This window comes from Salmo trutta, chromosome 32, assembly GCF_901001165.1.
Source record: "Salmo trutta chromosome 32, fSalTru1.1, whole genome shotgun sequence".
NCBI classification, from domain to species: Eukaryota; Metazoa; Chordata; class Actinopteri; order Salmoniformes; family Salmonidae; genus Salmo; species Salmo trutta.
In genome coordinates, this window is record NC_042988.1 from 29,618,794 (window position 1) to 29,639,440 (window position 20,647).

A 20,647-nucleotide genomic window follows, 5' to 3' on the forward strand; every position below is an offset into this window, starting at 1 on the left:
TTAGCCTTTATGTTATTAGCCTTTATGCTATTAGCCTTTTCTTGTTATTAGCCTTTATGTTATTAGCCTTTATGTTATTAGCCTTTATGTTATTAGCCTTTATGCTATTAGCCTTTTCTTGTTATTAGCCTTTATGTTGTTAGCCTATATGTTGTTAGTCTATATGTTTTTAGCCTATATGTTGTTAGCCTATATGTTGTTAGTCTATATGTTGTTAGTCTATATGTTGTTAGCCTATATGTTGTTAGCCTATATGTTGTTAGCCTATATGTTGTTAGCCTATATGTTGTTAGCCTGTATGTTATTAGTCTGTATGTTGTTAGCCTATGTGTTATTTCCCACACATATTAAAGTTGTAGGGAAGAGGGATCAGCCAGAAGAGTTGAAGAGGGAATTCTACATTAAAGGCTGCTCAGGGATCAGGTCTAATAGCTGCCTGCCCTTGAAGTCATGTGGACCATCACGCCTGGCACTGTTTATGGCTGTCTCTCTCTCTCTCTGTTTGTGTGTGAGTTTGTGCGTATCCTCCTATTTTTTGGTGTTGTCTGTCTCTGTGTGTGAGGGTGTGTGACACAACCATGGCATCTGGGTGTTGTGGCGATGCAGCCTTTGATGTGTCTGTGAGATTTTCCACCAAAAAAAGACTTCAGACGCTTTCTGCTCTAATTGCCATGTGACTGAAGCCATAACGAGAGAGAACCTCACTGTCCTGGGATGCCCGGGTGTCTGTGGAGAGAGAAGGGAAGGGACAGTACAGGGTGTCTGTGGAGAGAGAGGGGGAAAGGACAGTAGAGGGTGTCTGTGGAGAGAGAGGGGAAGGGACAGTAGAGGGTGTCTGTGGAGAGAGAGAGGGGAAGGGACAGTAGAGGGTGTCTGTGGAGAGAGAGAGGGGGGGAAGGGACAGTAGAGGGTGTCTGTGGAGAGAGAGGGGGAAAGGACAGTAGAGGGTGTCTGTGGAGAGAGAGAGGGGGAAGGGACAGTAGAGGGTGTCTGTGGAGAGAGAGAGGGGAAGGGACAGTAGAGGGTGTCTGTGGAGAGAGAGGGGAAGGGACAGTAGAGGGTGTCTGTGGAGAGAGAGGGGAAGGGACAGTAGAGGGTGTCTGTGGAGAGAGAGGGGAAGGGACAGTAGAGGGTGTCTGTGGAGAGAGAGAGAGGGGGAAGGGACAGTAGAGGGTGTCTGTGGAGAGAGAGGGGAAGGGACAGTAGAGGGTGTCTGTGGAGAGAGAGGGGAAGGGACAGTAGAGGGTGTCTGTGGAGAGAGAGAGAGGGGGAAGGGACAGTAGAGGGTGTCTGTGGAGAGAGAGGGGAAGGGACAGTAGAGGGTGTCTGTGGAGAGAGAGAGGGGAAGGGACAGTAGAGGGTGTCTGTGGAGAGAGAGAGGGGGAAGGGACAGTAGAGGGTGTCTGTGGAGAGAGAGGGGAAGGGACAGTAGAGGGTGTCTGTGGAGAGAAAGAGGGGAAGGGACAGTAGAGGGTGTCTGTGGAGAGAAAGAGGGGAAGGGACAGTAGAGGGTGTCTGTGGAGAGAGAGGGGAAGGGACAGTAGAGGGTGTCTGTGGAGAGAGAGAGGGGAAGGGACAGTACAGGGTGTCTGTGGAGAGAGAGGGGGAAAGGACAGTAGAGGGTGTCTGTGGAGAGAGAGAGGGGGAAGGCACAGTAGAGGGTGTCTGTGGAGAGAGAGAGGGGGAAGGGACAGTAGAGGGTGTCTGTGGAGAGAGAGGGGAAGGGACAGTACAGGGTGTCTGTGGAGAGAGAGGGGGAAAGGACAGTAGAGGGTGTCTGTGGAGAGAGAGAGGGGAAGGGACAGTACAGGGTGTCTGTGGAGAGAGAGGGGAAGGGACAGTAGAGGGTGTCTGTGGAGAGAGAGAAGGGAAGGGACAGTAGAGGGTGTCTGTGGAGAGAGAGAGGGGAAGGGACAGTAGAGGGTGTCTGTGGAGAGAGAGAGGGGAAGGGACAGTAGAGGGTGTCTGTGGAGAGAGAGAGGGGAAGGGACAGTAGAGGGTGTCTGTGGAGAGAGAGAGGGGAAGGGACAGTAGAGGGTGTCTGTGGAGAGAGAGGGGAAGGGACAGTAGAGGGTGTCTGTGGAGAGAGAGAGGGGAAGGGACAGTAGAGGGTGTCTGTGGAGAGAGAGAGGGGAAGGGACAGTAGAGGGTGTCTGTGGAGAGAGAGGGGAAGGGACAGTAGAGGGTGTCTGTGGAGAGAGAGAGGGGAAGGGACAGTAGGGGGTGTCTGTGGAGAGAGAGAGGGGAAGGGACAGTAGAGGGTGTCTGTGGAGAGAGAGAAAGGGGAAGGGACAGTAGAGGGTGTCTGTGGAGAGAGAGAGAGGGGGAAGGGACAGTAGAGGGTGTCTGTGGAGAGAGAGAGAGGGGGAAGGGACAGTAGAGGGTGTCTGTGGAGAGAGAGAGGGGAAGGGACAGTAGAGGGTGTCTGTGGAGAGAGAGAGGGGGAAGGGACAGTAGAGGGTGTCTGTGGAGAGAGAGAGGGGAAGGGACAGTAGAGGGTGTCTGTGGAGAGAGAGAGGGGAAGGGACAGTAGAGGGTGTCTGTGGAGAGAGAGAGGGGAAGGGACAGTAGAGGGTGTCTGTGGAGAGAGAGAGGTGAAGGGACAGTAGAGGGTGTCTGTGGAGAGAGAGAGGGGAAGGGACAGTAGAGGGTGTCTGTGGAGAGAGAGAGGGGAAGGGACAGTAGAGGGTGTCTGTGGAGAGAGAGAGGGGAAGGGACAGTAGGGGTGTCTGTGGAGAGAGAGAGGGGAAGGGACAGTAGAGGGTGTCTGTGGAGAGAGAGAGAGGGGAAGGGACAGTAGAGGGTGTCTGTGGAGAGAAAGAGGGGAAGGGACAGTAGAGGGTGTCTGTGGAGAGAGAGGGGAAGGGACAGTAGAGGGTGTCTGTGGAGAGAGAGAGAGAGGGGAAGGGACAGTAGAGGGTGTCTGTGGAGAGAAAGAGGGGAAGGGACAGTAGAGGATGTCTGTGGAGAGAGAGAGGGGAAGGGACAGTAGAGGGTGTCTGTGGAGAGAAAAAGGGGAAGGGACAGTAGAGGATGTCTGTGGAGAGAGAGAGAGGGGAAGGGACAGTAGAGGGTGTCTGTGGAGAGAGGTAAATAAGTGATGTGTTTTTTTGATATACATATATTTTCCTTTCCTATTCACATGATGCTACATAGTTTAAAACTAGAATCCTTAATTGGAACAATAACAAAGTTTCCTCCACGCTCCTGTGGCACTAAAAACCTAAGTGATGACCTGGAGAAATGTACATAGACATAGCTATGGATGCAAGTAATGACCATCCATGATATCAAATGTATAATTTTAACCTTGTTTTGAGGCACTAAAGTGTTTGTTTACATTTACATTGTTTACAGACATTGGAGTTAAACAAGCTTATATTTAGGGTCCTTATGGGGTACGGCTCTTAAACTAAGCACGATGCATTTCATAGTTATATTCCTAGAGAATCAATGGGTAAAATTGAAGTCTAAAAATGGATGAAGCAACATTATCATATGGTCCTCAGATTTCCCCCTCTCATTGTCTATAGACACACTATACTACCCTCTCTCTCTCTCTCTCTCTCTCTCTCTCTCTCTCTCTCTCTCTCTCTCTCTGCCTCCCCCTTCTTTCTTTCTTTTTTATTTATTTATTTCTCTGTCACCCCTTCTCTCAATCTCTCTCCCCCCTCTCTCTCTCTCTCTCTCTGCCTCTCTCTCTCTCTATGCCTCTCTCTCTCTCTGCCTCTCTCTATCTGCCACCTCCTTCTCTCAATCTCTCTCTATATCATTCTCACTGTCTCTATCTCTATCACTCTCTATATATATATCTATTTTCCTCTATATCTATATCTCTCTCTGTCACCCCCTTCTCTCAATCTCTTCCTCCCTCCCCCCGCTCTCCCGCTCTCCCTCTGTATCTCTGTATCTCTCTCTCTCTCTTTGCCTCCCCCCTCTCTCAATCTCTAACATTCCTCCATAATATCAAGCTATATTCACATACATACTACAGGTCAATAATTCCATGCCAGTCCAGAAGCTGCCTAACTGCCTGTTAGTTAATGTCTGTTTAAATGCGGTTGGCTTGGTCATTATCATTCCTGTAATGTAATGTGGCTGTAATGCTGCTCTCTCTGGCAGCAATCTGAATCAAAGAGCTGTGCTGGGGCAAAGTCAAAGCTGTAGATCAGTTCAAAGGAAGAGGGGTCAGGAGAGGGGTCAGTCCATCTCTGCACTGCAGCCCCTACATAAGCCAGCACACACATCTGCGGGCGAACATACACACACACACACACACACACACACACACACACACACACACACGAAAGCTTGCACACACAGGCTTGTACACACACATAAGCACACACACACACATCTGCAGGCGAACATACACGCACACACACACACACGAAAGCGTGCACACACAGGCTTGTTCACACACATAAGCACACACACACACATCTGCAGGCGTGCACACTCGTAGAACACACAATCCCCATTACACACGCACAAACCACAGATTGACTTCCAAATGGAGGTCCCTGTCAACTACAGCCCTAAACGTTTCCCGGCTTGATTTACACACACCCACACACACACACACACACACACTCACTCCTGCTCTAGTTCTCTGACTAGTCTCTTCTCTGTACTTCCTGAAATGAGACATGGCAGCGGTGCCCATTTTCCTCCTGACTGAGTGACCTTTGATTTAGGCTAATTTCTCTCATTAAATCAGACCGCTGACCTTAGTGGAATGCCTCCTCTTTGATGTGGGCCCTGCCTAGCCTGTGTGACTCAGATCAGAGGGACGGGTGTGTGTGTTCCCTTCCTGCCGAGCTGGCTGAGCGGGCAGACACTCTGGCATTCCCTGTGCTTGTTGTTGCTCCTCTCCTCTCTATTCCCAGCCCAAACTGGGATTCCCCCGGCCTCGCTGTTCTATTCCACGTCATCCTGGAATACTCCCTCACTGTTTTAGTTCTGATCAGAGCTTTTAATGTTGAAAGAGTGGGCCAGATGATCCAGGTGTTACTGACTGACCCTGAGACAGGTGTCACTGGCTGACCCTGAGACAGGTGTCACTGGCTGACCCTGAGACAGGTGTCACTGGCTGACCCTGAGACAGGTGTCACTGACTGACCCTGAGACAGGTGTCACTGGCTGACCCTGAGACAGGTGTCACTGACTGACCCTGAGACAGGTGTCACTGGCTGACCCTGAGACAGGTGTCACTGGCTGACCCTGAGATTGGGTGTCAAACCCACTTGTGTGTATATGTGTGTGTGTATATGTGTGTGTGTGTGTGTGTGTGTGTATATGTGTGTGCATGGGTGTGTGTATATGTGTGTGTATATGTGTGTGCTGCACATGAATTGTTAAAGTTGTGGGCACTAAAAAGTAACTTTTTAAATACTCTGTACCACTGATCTGACAAACATTCGCTAGGAGACGAACAAGCCCAGTGTGGCACTTAGTGTTGCAGTTGTTCTGCCAATACCACGGCAGGACATGACTTATTAGTGTCTCCAAACAGTCATGTCTTAGTGTGCTACCTCTTTCCTGACGTGAGTGTACCTGTGTATCTCCCTGACCCCAGGTCATCTCTGTGTCCTCTCTGAGGGACGAGCTGCAGCAGGCCCACAGCCAGAGGAAGCAGCAGCTGCTGGAGCTGCGGGTGCTCAGGGAGGCGGAGAGGCAGCGCGCGGCCCAGGACCAGGACGCCTCCCTGGGCAGGCTGAGAGCTGAGATGGACCACATCCGCCTGGAGCTGGAGACGAGCCACAAGGCCGAGAGACAACTGGCCCAGGATAAGGTGGGTGATGGGTCAGGGTTGGGACATGGCACTGCCAGGGGAGAAGGGAAGAGAGAGAGAGCCCAGGATAAGGTGGGTGATGGGGTCGGGGTTGGGACATGGCACTACCAGGGGAGAAGGGAAGAGAGAGAGAGCCCAGGATAAGGTGGGTGATGGGGTCAGGGTTGGGACATGGCACTACCAGGGGAGAAGGGAAGAGAGAGAGAGCCCAGGATAAGGTGAGTGATGGGGTCGGGGTTGGGACATGGCACTACCAGGGGAGAAGGGAAGAGAGAGAGAGAGCCCAGGATAAGGTGGGTGATGGGGTCGGGGTTGGGACATGGCACTACCAGGGGAGAAGGGAAGAGAGAGAGAGCCCAGGATAAGGTGGGTGATGGGGTTGGGACATGACACTGCCAGGGGAGAAGGGAAGAGAGAGAGAGCCCAGGATAAGGTGGGTGATGGATCGGGGTTGGGACATGGCACTGCCAGGGGAGAAGGGAAGAGAGAGAGAGCCCAGGATAAGGTGAGTGATGGGGTCAGGGTTGGGACATGGCACTGCCAAAGGAGAAGGGAAGAGAGAGAGAGAGCCCAGGATAAGGTGGGTGATGGGGTCGGGGTTGGGAAATGGCACTGCCAGGGGAGAAGGGAAGAGAGAGAGAGAGCCCAGGATAAGGTGGGTGATGGGGTTGGGACATGACACTGCCAGGGGAGAAGGGAAGAGAGAGAGAGCCCAGGATAAGGTTGGTGATGGGTCGGGGTTGGGACATGGCACTACCAGGGGAGAAGGGAAGAGAGAGAGAACCCAGGATAAGGTGGGTGATGGGGTCGGGGTTGGGACATGGCACTGCCAGGGGAGAAGGGAAGAGAGAGAGAACCCAGGATAAGGTGGGTGATGGGTCGGGGTTGGGACATGGCACTGCCAGGGGAGAAGGGAAGAGAGAGAGAGAGCCCAGGATAAGGTGGGTGATGGGTCGGGGTTGGGACATGGCACTACCAGGGGAGAAGGGAAGAGAGAGAGAACCCAGGATAAGGTGGGTGATGGGGTTGGGACATGGCACTGCCAGGGGAGAAGGGAAGAGAGAGAGAGAACCCAGGATAAGGTGGGTGATGGGGTCGGGGTTGGGACATGGCACTGCCAGGGGAGAAGGGAAGAGAGAGAGAACCCAGGATAAGGTGGGTGATGGAATGTGAGGTGAGAGATGGCTGGGTAGGGTAGGCTTGTGGCTGGGTAGGCTTGTGGCACCGCCACAAGTCAAGGACATCCTCCCTCTTCTCCATTTCCACCCTCTGTCCTCTTTTCATAGTCTCCCACCCCTCCATGGCACTGCCAGGGGAGAAGACCAGGGTACAGAGGAGGGTGGTATACAAATGGAGAATCAGTTATGCTCCAGTATACCAGAGTTGTCCTGTTATTGGTATGTAGGACATAACGAGTGCTTATCAGATGGAAGCTTTTAACACTAGGTCTGCTGGGTGTCCATGGACCCCCCTTTAAGCTAATGTCATTCTGACTGCAACATTCTAACAGTGGAATTCATATATTTCATATATGCTATAGCAAAAATAATGTGGTTGTGTTTATGAAGGCCTTTACAATATGAAGGTAACATTACAATATGAGTTGTATTTGATTTCAAATAACACGATAGCATTGTCATTAGTTTATGTTACTGTAGGCTATATGTAAAAACAAAGAAATGCCAAAATTCAAGTGTTCAATCAATTTTATTTGTGGAGTACCTTTGTTACAACAATGAAAGAGAAAGCATATGCTTTGTAACAGGGTAACAGCTTATTTTTATAACAACAATAAAAATGTATATATTTACCCCAACCACCAAGAAGCACGGTCAAAAGACGCACGGTCAAATGACAATATTTTTGTAACTTTCACTTGCTTGACATAACCTTTATTTGGTTGTAGTAAATCAAATCAAATCCAAATCAAATTTTATTGGTCACATACACATGGTTAGCAGATGTTAATGCGAGTGTAGCGAAATGCTTGTGCTTCTAGTTCCAACCATGCAGTAATATCTAACAAGTAATCTAACAATTTCACAACAACTACCTTATACACACAAGTGTAAAGGAATGAATAAGAATATGTACATATAAATATATGGATGAGCGATGGCCGAACGGCATAGGCAAGATGCAGTAGATGGTATAGAGTACAGTATACACAGTCGTGGCCAAATGTTTTGAGAATGACACAAATATTAATTTCCACAAAGTTTGCTGCTTCAGTGTATTTAGATATTTTTGTCAGATGTTACTATGGAATACTGAAGTATAATTACAAGCATTTCATAAGTGTCAAAGGCTTTTATTGGCAATTACATGAAGTTGATGCAAAGAGTCAATATTTGCAGTGTTGACCCTTCTTTTTCAAGACCTCTGCAATCTGCCCTGGCATGCTGTCAATTAACTTCTGGGCCACATCCTGACTGATGGCAGCCCTTTCTTGCATAATCAATGCTTGGAGTTTGTCAGAATTTGTGGGGTTTTGTTTGTTCACCCGCCTCTTGAGGATTGACCACAAGTTCTCAATGGGATTAAGGTCTGGAGAGTTTCCTGGCCTTAAACCCAAAATATCGATGTTTTGTTTCCCAAGCCACTTAGTTATCACTTTTGCCTTATGGCAAGGTGCTCCATCATGCTGGAAAAGGCATTGTTCGTCACCAAACTGTTCCTGGATGGTTGGGAGAAGTTTCTCTCGGAGGATGTGTTGGTACCATTCTTTATTCATGGCTGTGTTCTTAGGCAAAATTGTGAGTGAGCCCACTCCCTTGGCTGAGAAGCAACCTCACACATGAATGGTCTTAGGATGCTTACCTGTTGGCATGACACAGGACTGATGGTAGCGCTCACCTTGTCTTCTTCGGACAAGCTTTTTTCTGGTTTCCCCAAACAATCGGAAAGGGGATTCATCCGAGAAAATGACTTTACCCCAGTCCTCAGCAGTTCAATCCCTGTACCTTTTGCAGAATATCAGTCTGTCCCTGATGTTTTTCCTGGAGAGAATTGGCTTCTTTGCTGCCCTTCTTGACACCAGGCCATCCTCCAAAAGTCTTCGCCTCACTATGCGTGCAGATGCACTCACACCTGCCTGCTGCCATTCCTGAGCAAGCTCTGTACTGGTGGGTGCCCCGATCCTGCAGCTGAATGAACTTTAGGATGATGGTCCTGGCGCTTGCTGGACTTTCTTGGGCGCCCTGAAGCCTTCTTCACAACAATTGAACCGCTCTCCTTGAAATTCTTGATTTTCCGATAAATGGTTGATTTAGGTGCAATCTTACTGGCAGCAATATCCTTGCCTGTAAAGCCCTTTTTGTGCAAAGCAATGATGACGGCATGTGTTTCCTTGCAGGTACCATGGTTGACAGAGGAAGAACAATGATTCCAAGCACCACTCTCCTTTTGAAGCTTCCAGTCTGTTATTCGAACTCAATCAGCATGACAGAGTGGTCTCCAGCCTTGTCCTCGTCAACACTCACACCTGTGTTAACGAGAGAATCACTGACATGATGTCAGCTGGTCCTTTTGTGGCAGGGCTGAAATGCAGTGGAGATGTTTTTTGGGGATTCAGTTCATTTGCATGGCAAAGAGGGACTTTGCAATTAATTGCAATTCATCTGATCACTCTTCATAACATTCTGGAGTATATGCACTGTACATATGAGATGAGTAATGTAGGGTATGTAAACATTATGTAAAGTGGCATTGTTTAAAGTGACCAGTGATACATTTATTACATCCAATTTTTTATTATTAAAGTGGCTAGAGTTTTGAGTCAGTATGTTGTCAGCAGCCACTCAATGTTAGTGATGGCTGTTTAACAGTCTGATGGCCTTGAGATAGAAGCTGTTTTTCAGTCTCTCGGTCCCAGCTTTGATGCACCTGTACTGACCTCGCCTTCTGGATGATAGTGGGGTGAACAGGCAGTGGCTCGGGTGGTTGATGTCTTTGATGATCTTTTTGGTCTTCCTGTGACATCGGGTGGTGTAGGTGTCCTGGAGGGCAGGTAGTTTGCCCCCGGTGATGCGTTGTGCAGACCTCACTACCCTCTGGAGAGATTTGCGGTTGTGGGCGGAGCAGTTGCCGTACCAGGCGATGATGCAGCCCGACAGGATGCTCTCGATTGTGCATCTGTAAAAGTTTGACTGTTTTTGGTGACAAGCCAAATTTCTTCAGCCTCCTGAGGTTGAAGAGGCGCTGTTGCGCCTTCTTCACCACGCTGCCTCTGACACTCACGCCTGCTGCCCCATGTGGATATTTTCCCAGAGGTTGAAAGCGGTTCAGCATGTATAATTACGCACACTCTCGCTGAATAGTCCGCTTTTGGTATTTTTGGCATTTTATTCGAATCCCTATTAGCTGTTGCAAAAGCAGCAGCCTCTGTTCCTGGGGTCCAAACAAAACATGAAATATGACAATACGTAATATTAATAGACAAGAACAGCTCAAGGACAGAACTACATCAATTTAAACAAAGACACACGTAGACAACATTTTTTATTTATTTATTTCACCTTTATTTAACCAGGTAGGGAAGTTGAGAACAAGTTCTCATTTACAACTGCGACCTGGCCAAGATAAAGTAAAACACAGAGTTACACATGGAGTAAAACAAACATACAGTCAATAATACAGTAAAAAAATAAGTCTATATACAATGTGAGCAAATGAGGTGAGATAAGGGAGGTAAAGGCAATAAATAGGCCATGGTGGCGAAGTAAATACAATATAGCAATTAAAACACTGGAATGGTAGATTTGACAGTAGATGAGTGTGCAAAGTAGAAATACTGGGGTGCAAAGGAGCAAAATAAATAAATAAATACAGTAGGGGAAGAGGTAGTTGTTTGGGCTATTTATAGACGGGCTATGGACAGGTGCAGTGATCTGTGAGCTGCTCTGACAGCTGGTGCTTAAAGCGAGTGAGGGAGATAAGTGTTTCCAGTTTCAGAGATTTTTGTAGTTCGTTCCAGTCATTGGCAGCAGAGAACTGGAAGGAGAGGCGGCCAAAGGAGGAATTGGCTTTAGGGGTGACAAGTAGAGGTCGACCGATTAATCGGAATGGCCGATTAATTAGGGCCGATTTCAAGTTTTCATAACAATCGGTTTCGGTATTTTTGGCCAATTTTTTTTTTCTTTTTTTTTAAACCTTTATTTCACTAGGCAAGTCAGTTAAAGAACACATTCTTATTTTCAATGACGGCCTAGGAACGGTGGGTTAACTGCCTTGTTCAGGGGCAGAACGACAGATTTTTACCTTGTCAGCTTGGGGATGCAACCTTACGTTAACTAGCCCAACGCTCTAACCACCTGCTTTACGTTGCCAAGGTAAGTTGCTAGCTAGCATTAAACTTATCTTATAAAAAAAACAATCAATCAATCATAAACACTAGTTAACTATACATGGTTGATGATATTACTAGTTTATCTAGCCTGTCCTGCTTTGCATATAATCGATGCGGTGCGCATTCGCGAAAAAGGACTGTCGTTGCTCCAACGTGTACCTAACCATAAACATCAATGCCTTTCTTAAAATCAATACACAAGTATATATTTTTAAACCTGCATATTTAGCTAAAAGAAATCCAGGTTAGCAGGCAATATTAAACTAGGGAAATTGTGTCAGTTCTCTTGCGTTTGTTGCACGCAGAATCAGGGTATACAGAATCTGGCTCGTTGCGAACTAATTTGCCAGAATTTTACGGAACTATGAAATAACATTGTAGGTTGTGCGATGTAACAGGAATATTTAGACTTATGGATGCCACCCGTTAGATAAAATACGGAACGGTTCCGTATGTCACTGAAAGAATAATGTTTTCGAGATGATAGTTTCCGGATTTGGCCATATTAATGACCTAAGGTTCATTATATTATAGTTAAGTCTATGATTTGATATTTGATAGAGCAGTCTGACTGAGCGGTGGTAGGCAGCAGCAGGCTCGTAATAGTCAAAGATATATGGTTTAGAGAGAAATAGTCGACGTGTCATAATTCCTGTAATAACTTGCGGCTGAACTTGAAAGGGGTTCCTTCGTTATTTTACCGTTCATGTCTTCCATAGAGAAAGTCTTGATCTACTTCAAATAAGGTCTGTGTTTTGTGCTTAAACCGCCTCAGCGTTTTGATACCCGTGTAAATCTCACTAGGTAACATTTGTCAACATATTTTCATAAATCCACTCTACAAAACTTTTTATCTTTGCTTATATTGATCAGAGTTATATCCTATGGATATCTACACAGTTATAAAATTGGCAAGGTGGTGTAAGCCTAAACCAAACACAGACCTTATTTTAAGTTAATCTAAAAATATCCTATGGAATGAATGAAGGAACCGCTTTTCAGATTTTGCTGTGTGTGTGTGTGTGTATATATATACACTGCTCAAAAAAATAAAGGGAACACTTAAACAACACAATGTAACTCCAAGTCAATCACACTTCTGTGAAATCAAACTGTCCACTTAGGAAGCAACACTGATTGACAATAAATTTCACATGCTGTTGTGCAAATGGAATAGACAACAGGTGAAAATTATAGGCAATTAGCAAGACACCCCCAATAAAGGAGTGGTTCTGCAGGTGGGGACCACAGACCACTTCTCAGTTCCTATGCTTCCTGGCTGATGTTTTGGTCACTTTTGAATGCTGGCGGTGCTTTCACTCTAGTGGTAGCATGAGACGGAGTCTACAACCCACACAAGTGGCTCAGGTAGTGCAGCTCATCCAGGATGGCACATCAATGCGAGCTGTGGCAAGAGGGTTTGCTGTGTCTGTCAGCGTAGTTTCCAGAGCATGGAGGCGCTACCAGGAGACAGGCCAGTACATCAGGAGACGTGGAGGAGGCCGTAGGAGGGCAACAACCCAGCAGCAGGACCGCTACCCCCGCCTTTGTGCAAGGAGGAGCAGGAGGAGCACTGCAAGAGCCCTGCAAAATGACCTCCAGCAGGCCACAAATGTGCATGTGTCTGCTCAAACGGTCAGAAACAGACTCCATGAGGGTGGTATGAGGGCCCGACTTCCACAGGTGGGGGTTGTGCTTACAGCCCAACACCGTGCAGGACGTTTGGCATTTGCCAGAGAACACCAAGATTGGCAAATTCGTCACTGGCGCCCTGTGCTCTTCACAGATGAAAGCAGGTTCACACTGAGCACATGTGACAGATGTGACAGAGTCTGGAGACACCGTGGAGAACGTTCTGCTGCCTGCAACATCCTCCAGCATGACCGGTTTGGTGGTGGGTCAGTCATGGTGTGGGGTGGCATTTCTTTGGGGGGCCGCACAGCCCTCCATGTGCTCGCCAGAGGTAGCCTGACTGCCATAAGGTACCGAGATGAGATCCTCAGACCCTTTGTGAGACCATATGCTGGTGCGGTTGGCCCTGAGTTCCTCCTAATGCAAGACAATGCTAGACCTCATGTGGCTGGAGTGTGTCAGCAGTTCCTGCAAGAGGAAGGCATTGATGCTATGGACTGGCCCGCCCATTCCCCAGACCTGAATCAAATTGAGCACATCTGGGACATCATGTCTCGCTCCATCCACCAACGCCACGTTGCACCACAGACTGTCCAGGAGTTGGCGGATGCTTTAGTCCAGGTCTGGGAGGAGATCCCTCAGGAGACCATCCACCACCTCATCAGGAGCATGCCCAGGCGTTGTAGGGAGGTCATACAGGCACGTGGAGGCCACACACACTACTGAGCCTCATTTTGACTTGTTTTAAGGACATTACATCAAAGTTGGATCAGCCTGTAGTGTTGTTTTCCACTTTAATTTTGAGTGTGACTCCAAATCCAGACCTCCATGGGTTGATAAATTGGATTTCCATTGATTATTTTTGTGTGATTTTGTTGTCAGCACATTCAACTATGTAAAGAAAAAAGTATTTAATAAGATTATTTCATTCATTCAGATCTAGGATGTGTTGTTTAAGTGTTCCCTTTATTTTTTTGAGCAGTATATATAAACATATTTTTAAAAATCACAATAATAATCGGCCGATTAATCGGTATCGGCATTTTTGGTCCTCCAATAATCGTTATCTGCATCGGCGTTGAAAAATCATAATCGGTCGACCTCTAGTGACAAGTGAGATATACCTGCTGGAACGTGTGCTACGGGTAGGTGCAGCTATGATGACCAGCGAGCAGAGATAAGGCAGGACTTTACCTAGCAGGGTCTTGTAGATGACCTGGAGCCAGTGGGTTTGGCGATGAGTATGAATCGAGGGCCAGCCAACGGTCGCAGTGGTGGGTAGTGTATGGGGCTTTGTTGACAAAACGGATGATAGACTGCATCCAATTTGTTGAGTAGGGTGTTGGAGGCTATTTTGTAAATGACATCGCCAAAGTCGAGGATCGGTAAGATGGTCAGTTTTACGAGGGTATGTTTGGCAGCATTAGTGAAGGATGCTTTGTTGCGAAATAGGAAGCCAATTCTAGATTTAACTTTGGATTGGAGATGTTTTATGTGAGTCTGGAAGGAGAGTTTACAGTCTAACCAGACACCTAGGTATTTGTAGTTGTCCACATATTCTAAGTAAGAACCGTCCAGAGTAGTGATGCTGGACGGGCGGGCAGGTGCGGGCAGCGATCGGTTGAAGAGCATGCATTTAGTATTACTAGTATTTAAGAGCAGTTGGAGGCCACGGAAGGAGAGTTGTATGGCGTTGAAGCTCGTCTGGAGGGTTGTTAAAACTTCTTGGGGCTATGTGGGACGTTAGCGTGCCACCCGTGGTGCACCCTATCAACAGCAGGTGCATTTCAAGAGCGGCAAATTTGAAACCAAATAAATGTCAAAATTCAAATTTCTCAAACATACAACTAACTTACACCCTGTGAAAGATAAACATCTCCTTAATCTAACCACGTTGTCCGATTTCAAAAAGGTTTTACGGCGAAAGCATAAAGTTAGGTTATGTTAGGAGAGTACATTCACAATAGCTGTGTGTAATGTATTGTCGATTCAAAGACAGGCGTCACCAAAACCATAAAATCAGCTAAGATTATGCACTAACCTTTTACAATCTCCATCAGATGACACTCCTAGGACATTATGTTAGACAATGCATGCATTTTTAGTTCTATCAAGTTCATATTTATATCTAAAACAGCGTTTTACTATGGCGTTGATGTTCAGGAAATCGGTTCCCTCCAATAACCGGCAGTCAAGTCATGACAACAAAATAATTAATTAATATTAGAAAACATTGGTAAAATATTATATTGTCATTCAAAGAATTATAGATTTACATCTCTTGAACGCAATCGACTTGCCAGATTTAAAATTAACCTTACTGGGAATCACACTTTGCAATAATCTGAGCACTGCGCCCAGAAAAATACGCATTGCGATACAGACTAACCGCCATGTTGGAGAGATCTAAAATCGAAAATACTATGTAAATAATCCATTACCTTTGATTCTCTTCATCAGATGTCACTTCCAAGGAATCCCAGGTCCATAACGAATGTAGTTTTGTTCAAAAAAGCTCATCATTTATGTCCAAAAAGCTCCGTGTTGTTAGCACATGATCTAAGCCAGCCGGACTTCACTTCACTTCACGAACGGAAAAAATATATTTACGTTCGTTCAAACATGTCAAACGTTGTATAGCTTAAATCATTAGTGCCTTTTTTAACCAGAACATGAATAAAATTCAAGGCGGACGATTGGGATCTCTTTTAAAACGTTTCGGAACGAGAGTACCCACCATCAACTCACGCGCCAGGGGTCTAATCGGCCATCACCGTTCCAAGTCTCTTATTCGGTCAGATCTCACAGTATAAGACTCAAAACACTTTGTAAAGGCTGGTGACATCTAGTGGAAGCAATAGGAAGTGCCAAAACATTCCTCAGCCCCTTTGTTTTTCAATGGCATAGGCTTAAAGTCAATTCAACACATCGGGTATCCACTTCCTGTCAGAATCTGTCTCAGGGTTTTGCCTGCCAAATGAGTTCTGTTATACTCACAGACACCATTCAAACAGTTTTAGAAACTTTAGGGTGTTTTCTATCCATATATAATAAGTATATGCATATTGTAGTTACTGGGTAGGATTAGTAACCAGATTAAATCGGGTACATTTTTTTATCCAGCCGTGAAAATACTGCCCCCTATACCCTAACAGGTTAACACAGTGTCCAAAGAAGGGCCAGAAGTATACAGAATGGTGTCGTCTGCATAGAGGTGGATCAGAGACTCACCAGCAGCAAGAGCGACATCATTGATATATACAGAGAAGAGCCCAAAAATTGAACCCTGTGGCACCCCCATAGAGACTGCCAGAGGCCCGGACAACAGGCCCTCAGATTTGACACACTGAACTCTGTCGGAGAAGTAGTTGGTGAACCAATCGAGGCAATCATTTGAGAAACCAAGCCTGTTGAGTCTGCCGATGAGGATGTGGTGATTGACAAGAGTCGAAAGCCTTGGCCAGGTCAATGAATACGGCTGCACAGTACTGTTTCTTATCGATGGCGGTTAAGATATTGTTTAGGACTTTGAGCATGGCTGAGGTGCACCCATGACCAGCTCTGAAACCAGATTGCATAACGGAGAAGGTACGGTGGGATTCGAAATGGTCGATGATCTGTTTGTTAACTTGGCTTTCGAAGAGGCAGGGTAGGATAGATATAGGTTTGTAGCAGTTTGGGTCAAGAGTGTCCCCCTCTTTGAAGAGGGGGATGACCGTAGCTGCTTTCCAATCTTTGGGAATCTCAGACGACATGAAAGAGAGGTTGAACAGGCTAGTAATAGGGGTTGCAACAATTTTGGCAGATAATTTTAGAAAGAAAGGGTCCAGATTGTTTAGCCCGGCTGATTTGTGGGGGTCCAGATTTTGCAGCTCTTTCAGAACATCAGCTGACTGGATTTGGGAGAAGGAGAAATGGGGAAGGCTTGGGCGAGTTGCTGTGGGGGGTGCAGTGCTGTTGACCGGGGTAGGGGTGGCCAGGTGGAAAGCATGGCCAGCCGTAGTAAAATGCTTATTGAAATTCTCAATTATAGTGGATTTATCGGTGGTGACAGAGTTTCCTATCCTCAGTGCAGTGGGCAGCTAGGAGGAGGTGCTCTTATTCTCCATGGACTTTACAATGTCCCAGAACTTTTTTGAGTTTGTGTTGCAGGAAGCATATTTCTGCTTGAAAAAGCTGGCCTTGGCTTTTCTAACTGCCTGTTTATATTGGTTTCTAAATTCCCTAAAAAGTTGCGTTTCACGGGGGCTGTTCTATGCTAATGCAGAACGCCACAGGATGTTTTTGTGTTGGTTAAGGGCAGTCAGGTCTGGAGAGAACCAAGGGCTATATCTGTTCCTGGTTGTAAATTTCTTGAATGGGGCATGCTTATTTAAGATGATGAGGAAGGCATTTAAAAAAAATAAACAGGCATCCTCTACTGACGGGATGAGGTTGATATCCTTCCAGGATACCCAGGCCAGGTCGATTAGAAAGTTCTGCTCGTTTGATAGTGATGAGTGGAGGTCGTTTGACCGCTGACCCATTACGGATGCAGGCAATGAGGCAGTGATCGCTGAGATCTTGGTTGAAAACAGCAGAGGTGTATTTAGAGGGCAATTTGGTTAGGATGATATCTATGAGGGTGCCCGTGTTTACTGCATTGGGGTTGTACCTGGTAGGTTCATTGATAATTTGTGTGAAATTGAGAGCATCAAGCTTAGATTGTAGGATGGCCGGGGTGTTAAGTATGTCACAGTTTAGGTCACCTAGCAGCACAAGCTCTGAAGATAGATGGGGGGCAATCAGTTCACATATGGTATCCAGAGCACAGCTGGAGGCAGAGGGTGGTCTATAGCAGGCGGCAACGGTGAGAGACTTGTTTTTAGAGAGGTGGATTTCCAAAAGTAGAAGTTCAAATTGTTTGGGTGCAGACATGGATAGTCGGACAGAACTCTGCAGGCTATCTCTGCAGTGGATTGCAACACCGCCCCCTTTGGCCGTTCTATCTTGTCTGAAAATGTTGTAGTTAGGGATGGTGATGTCAGAGTTATTGGTGGTCTTCCTAAGCCAGGATTCAGACACAGCTAAGACATCCGGGATGGCAGAGTGTGCTAAAGCAGTGAATAAAACAAACCTAGGGAGGAGGCTTCTAATGTTAACATGCATGAAACCAAGGCTTTTACGATTACAGAAGTCATCAAAAGAGAGCACCTGGGGAATAGGAGTGGAGCTAGGCACTGCAGGGCCTGGATTCACCTCTACATTGCCAGAGGAACAGAGGAGGAGTAGGCTAAGGGTACGGCGAAAACCCTGAGAATTGGACGTCTAGGACATCCGGAACAGAGAGTAAAAGGAGCAGGATTCTGGGGGCGATAAAATAGATTCAAGGTATAATGTACAGACAAAGGTATGGTAGGATGTGAATACAGTGGAGGTAAACCTAGGCACTGAGTGATGATGAGAGAGATATTGTCTCTAGAAACATCATTGAAACCAGAAGATGTCATAGCATGTGTAGGTGGTGGAACTGAAAGGTTGGATAAGGTATAATGAGCAGGGCTAGAGGCTCTACAGGGAAATAAGCCAATAAACACTAACCAGAACAGCAGTGGATAAGGCATATTGACATTAAGGAGAGGCATGCTTAGCCGAGTGATCATAAGGGTCCAGTGAGTAGTGAGGTTGGTTGGGGTCACGGCGATTCAGACAGCTAGCCGAGCCATGGGTAGCAAGCTAGCAGAAGATAGAGGTCTGTTTTTAGCCACCCCGTGCGTTTCCATCGGTAGATTAGTGGGTTCCGTGTGGTAGAGGGGACCAATCCAATTGTCAAAATAGTTATAGTTATAGTGGCCCAAGAAGATTGTTCGATAGACCTTTTCAGATAGCAGCCGATATGCTCAAGACAGCTAACGATTAGCGGGCCGCAGTTAGCAGATGGGCGTTCAGGTTACGTTGCGATGGAGGGGCCAGTTGAATAACTCCCTCGGGCAGATAACGTCAGTAGTCCAGTCGTGAAGGCCCGATGGGGCTCCGCATCGGCAGTAAAACGGGTCCGGATAGGTGATTGTAGCCCAGGAGTGGCTGATGGAACTCTTCAGCTGGCTAGCTCTGGGATAATTGGTGTTTGCTCCGGAATCAACGTTAGCCAATAGTCACTCGGGTAGCAGCTAGCTAGCTGCAAGATCCAGGTGTAAATGTCCAGAGCTTGCGGTAGAAATTCGGGGATATGGAGAGAAAATAGGTCCGGTATGCTCTGGTCTGAGTCGCGTTGTACAAAACTGGCGATAGCTTTACAAGATGAATAATACTTTTGAGAAAAAATAATTAAATAAATTGATCAGCACCACATTTGGTGAGGTGGGTTGCAGGAGAGTGTTTTGAAGTTGAGCTTCTATAAAAAATATACAAAAAGATATGCGAAGAAAAAGACAAAAAGACATAAAATACATACACACGGGACAAGACGAGGACAAAGGATGTCTGACTGCTACGCCATCTTGGAAACCTTGAAGAAGCTATAGAAATAGAATATAAACGCAACAGAAGCGTTGTTTCTTGTACTATTGTGTCTTGTGTCTTTAGAGGACTGTTTCACTTTGATGTCCTTTTTCTTCTGTCCTTATTTTGTTAGATATCAACACATACACACAAACTATCTAGGTCAAATAGGGGGAGGTGTTGTATTATACTGTACGCTTTCTTGAATTTGTTCTGGATTTTGGGACTGTGAAAAGACCCCTGGTGGCATGTCTGGTGGGGTAAATGTGTGTGTCAGAGCTGTGTGTAAGTTGACAATGCAAACAATTTGGGATTTTCAACACATTTTATAAAAAGAAGAAGTGATGCAGTCAGTCTCTCCTCTACTCTTAGCCAAGAGAGACTGGCATGCATAGTATTTATATCAACCCTCTGATTACAATGGAGAGCTAGACGTGCTGCTATATTCTGGGCCAGCTGCAGCTTAACTAGGTCTTTCCTTGCAGCACTGGACCACACGAACAGACTATAATCAAGATAAGACAAAACTAGAGACTGCAGGACTTGCTCTTTGGAGTGTGGTGTTAAAAAGCAAAGCGTCTCTGATAGAGGGTACATACCATTTTAAGATTAGCTCCATAATTAGAATGGATCAACACAATAGAATGTCTTGCCCCGCTCTTCATTCACAATTGGTGATTACATAATTATGCTTCTTTAGCTTCCCCTCGCTCATTAACTCCCCCATTCTCCCCATCATACTTAACTTAATGTATTTAATCTGTTATATGTGTGAAATTAGTTTCGGTATAGTTTAGGTTTTTAAGGCAATTGTCGGGGGGATTATCAGCTGGGCACTGCCGTTTCAACTGTCGGAAGGAGCGGAGCTGGCCCTACTGTTGGGAGAAGGAGTGGAGCTGGCCCTATTGTTGGGAGAAGAAGTGGAGCTGGCCCTACTGTTGGGAGAAGAAGTGGAGCTGGCCTTACTGTTGGGAGAAGGAGTGGAGCTGGCCCTACTGTTGGGAGAAGGAACGGAGCAGGCCCTACTGTTGGGAGAAGGAGCGGAGCAGGCCCTACTGTTGGGAGAAGGAGCGGAGCAGGCCTTACAGTTGGGAGAAGGAGCGGAGCAGGCCCTACTGTTGGGAGAAGGAGCGGAGCAGGCCCTACTGTTGGGAGAAGGACAGGAGCAGGCCTTACTGTTGGGAGAAGGACAGGAGCAGGCCTTACTGTTGGGAGAAGGAGCGGAGCAGGCCCTACTGTTGGGAGAAGGAGCGGAGCAGGCCCTACTGTTGGGAGAAGGACAGGAGCAGGCCTTACTGTTGGGAGAAGGACAGGAGCAGGCCTTACTGTTGGGAGAAGGACAGGAGCAGGCCTTACTGTTGGGAGAAGGACAGGAACAGGCCTTACTGTTGGGA

The 20,647-nt window shown here is 46.7% G+C and overlaps 1 pseudogene; it reads left to right on the top strand.

Annotated features, from left to right (window-relative positions):
* LOC115170712 (centrosomal protein of 112 kDa-like) overlaps nt 1-20,647 on the top strand; it is a 185,872-nt pseudogene that overhangs the window by 92,714 nt on the left and 72,511 nt on the right.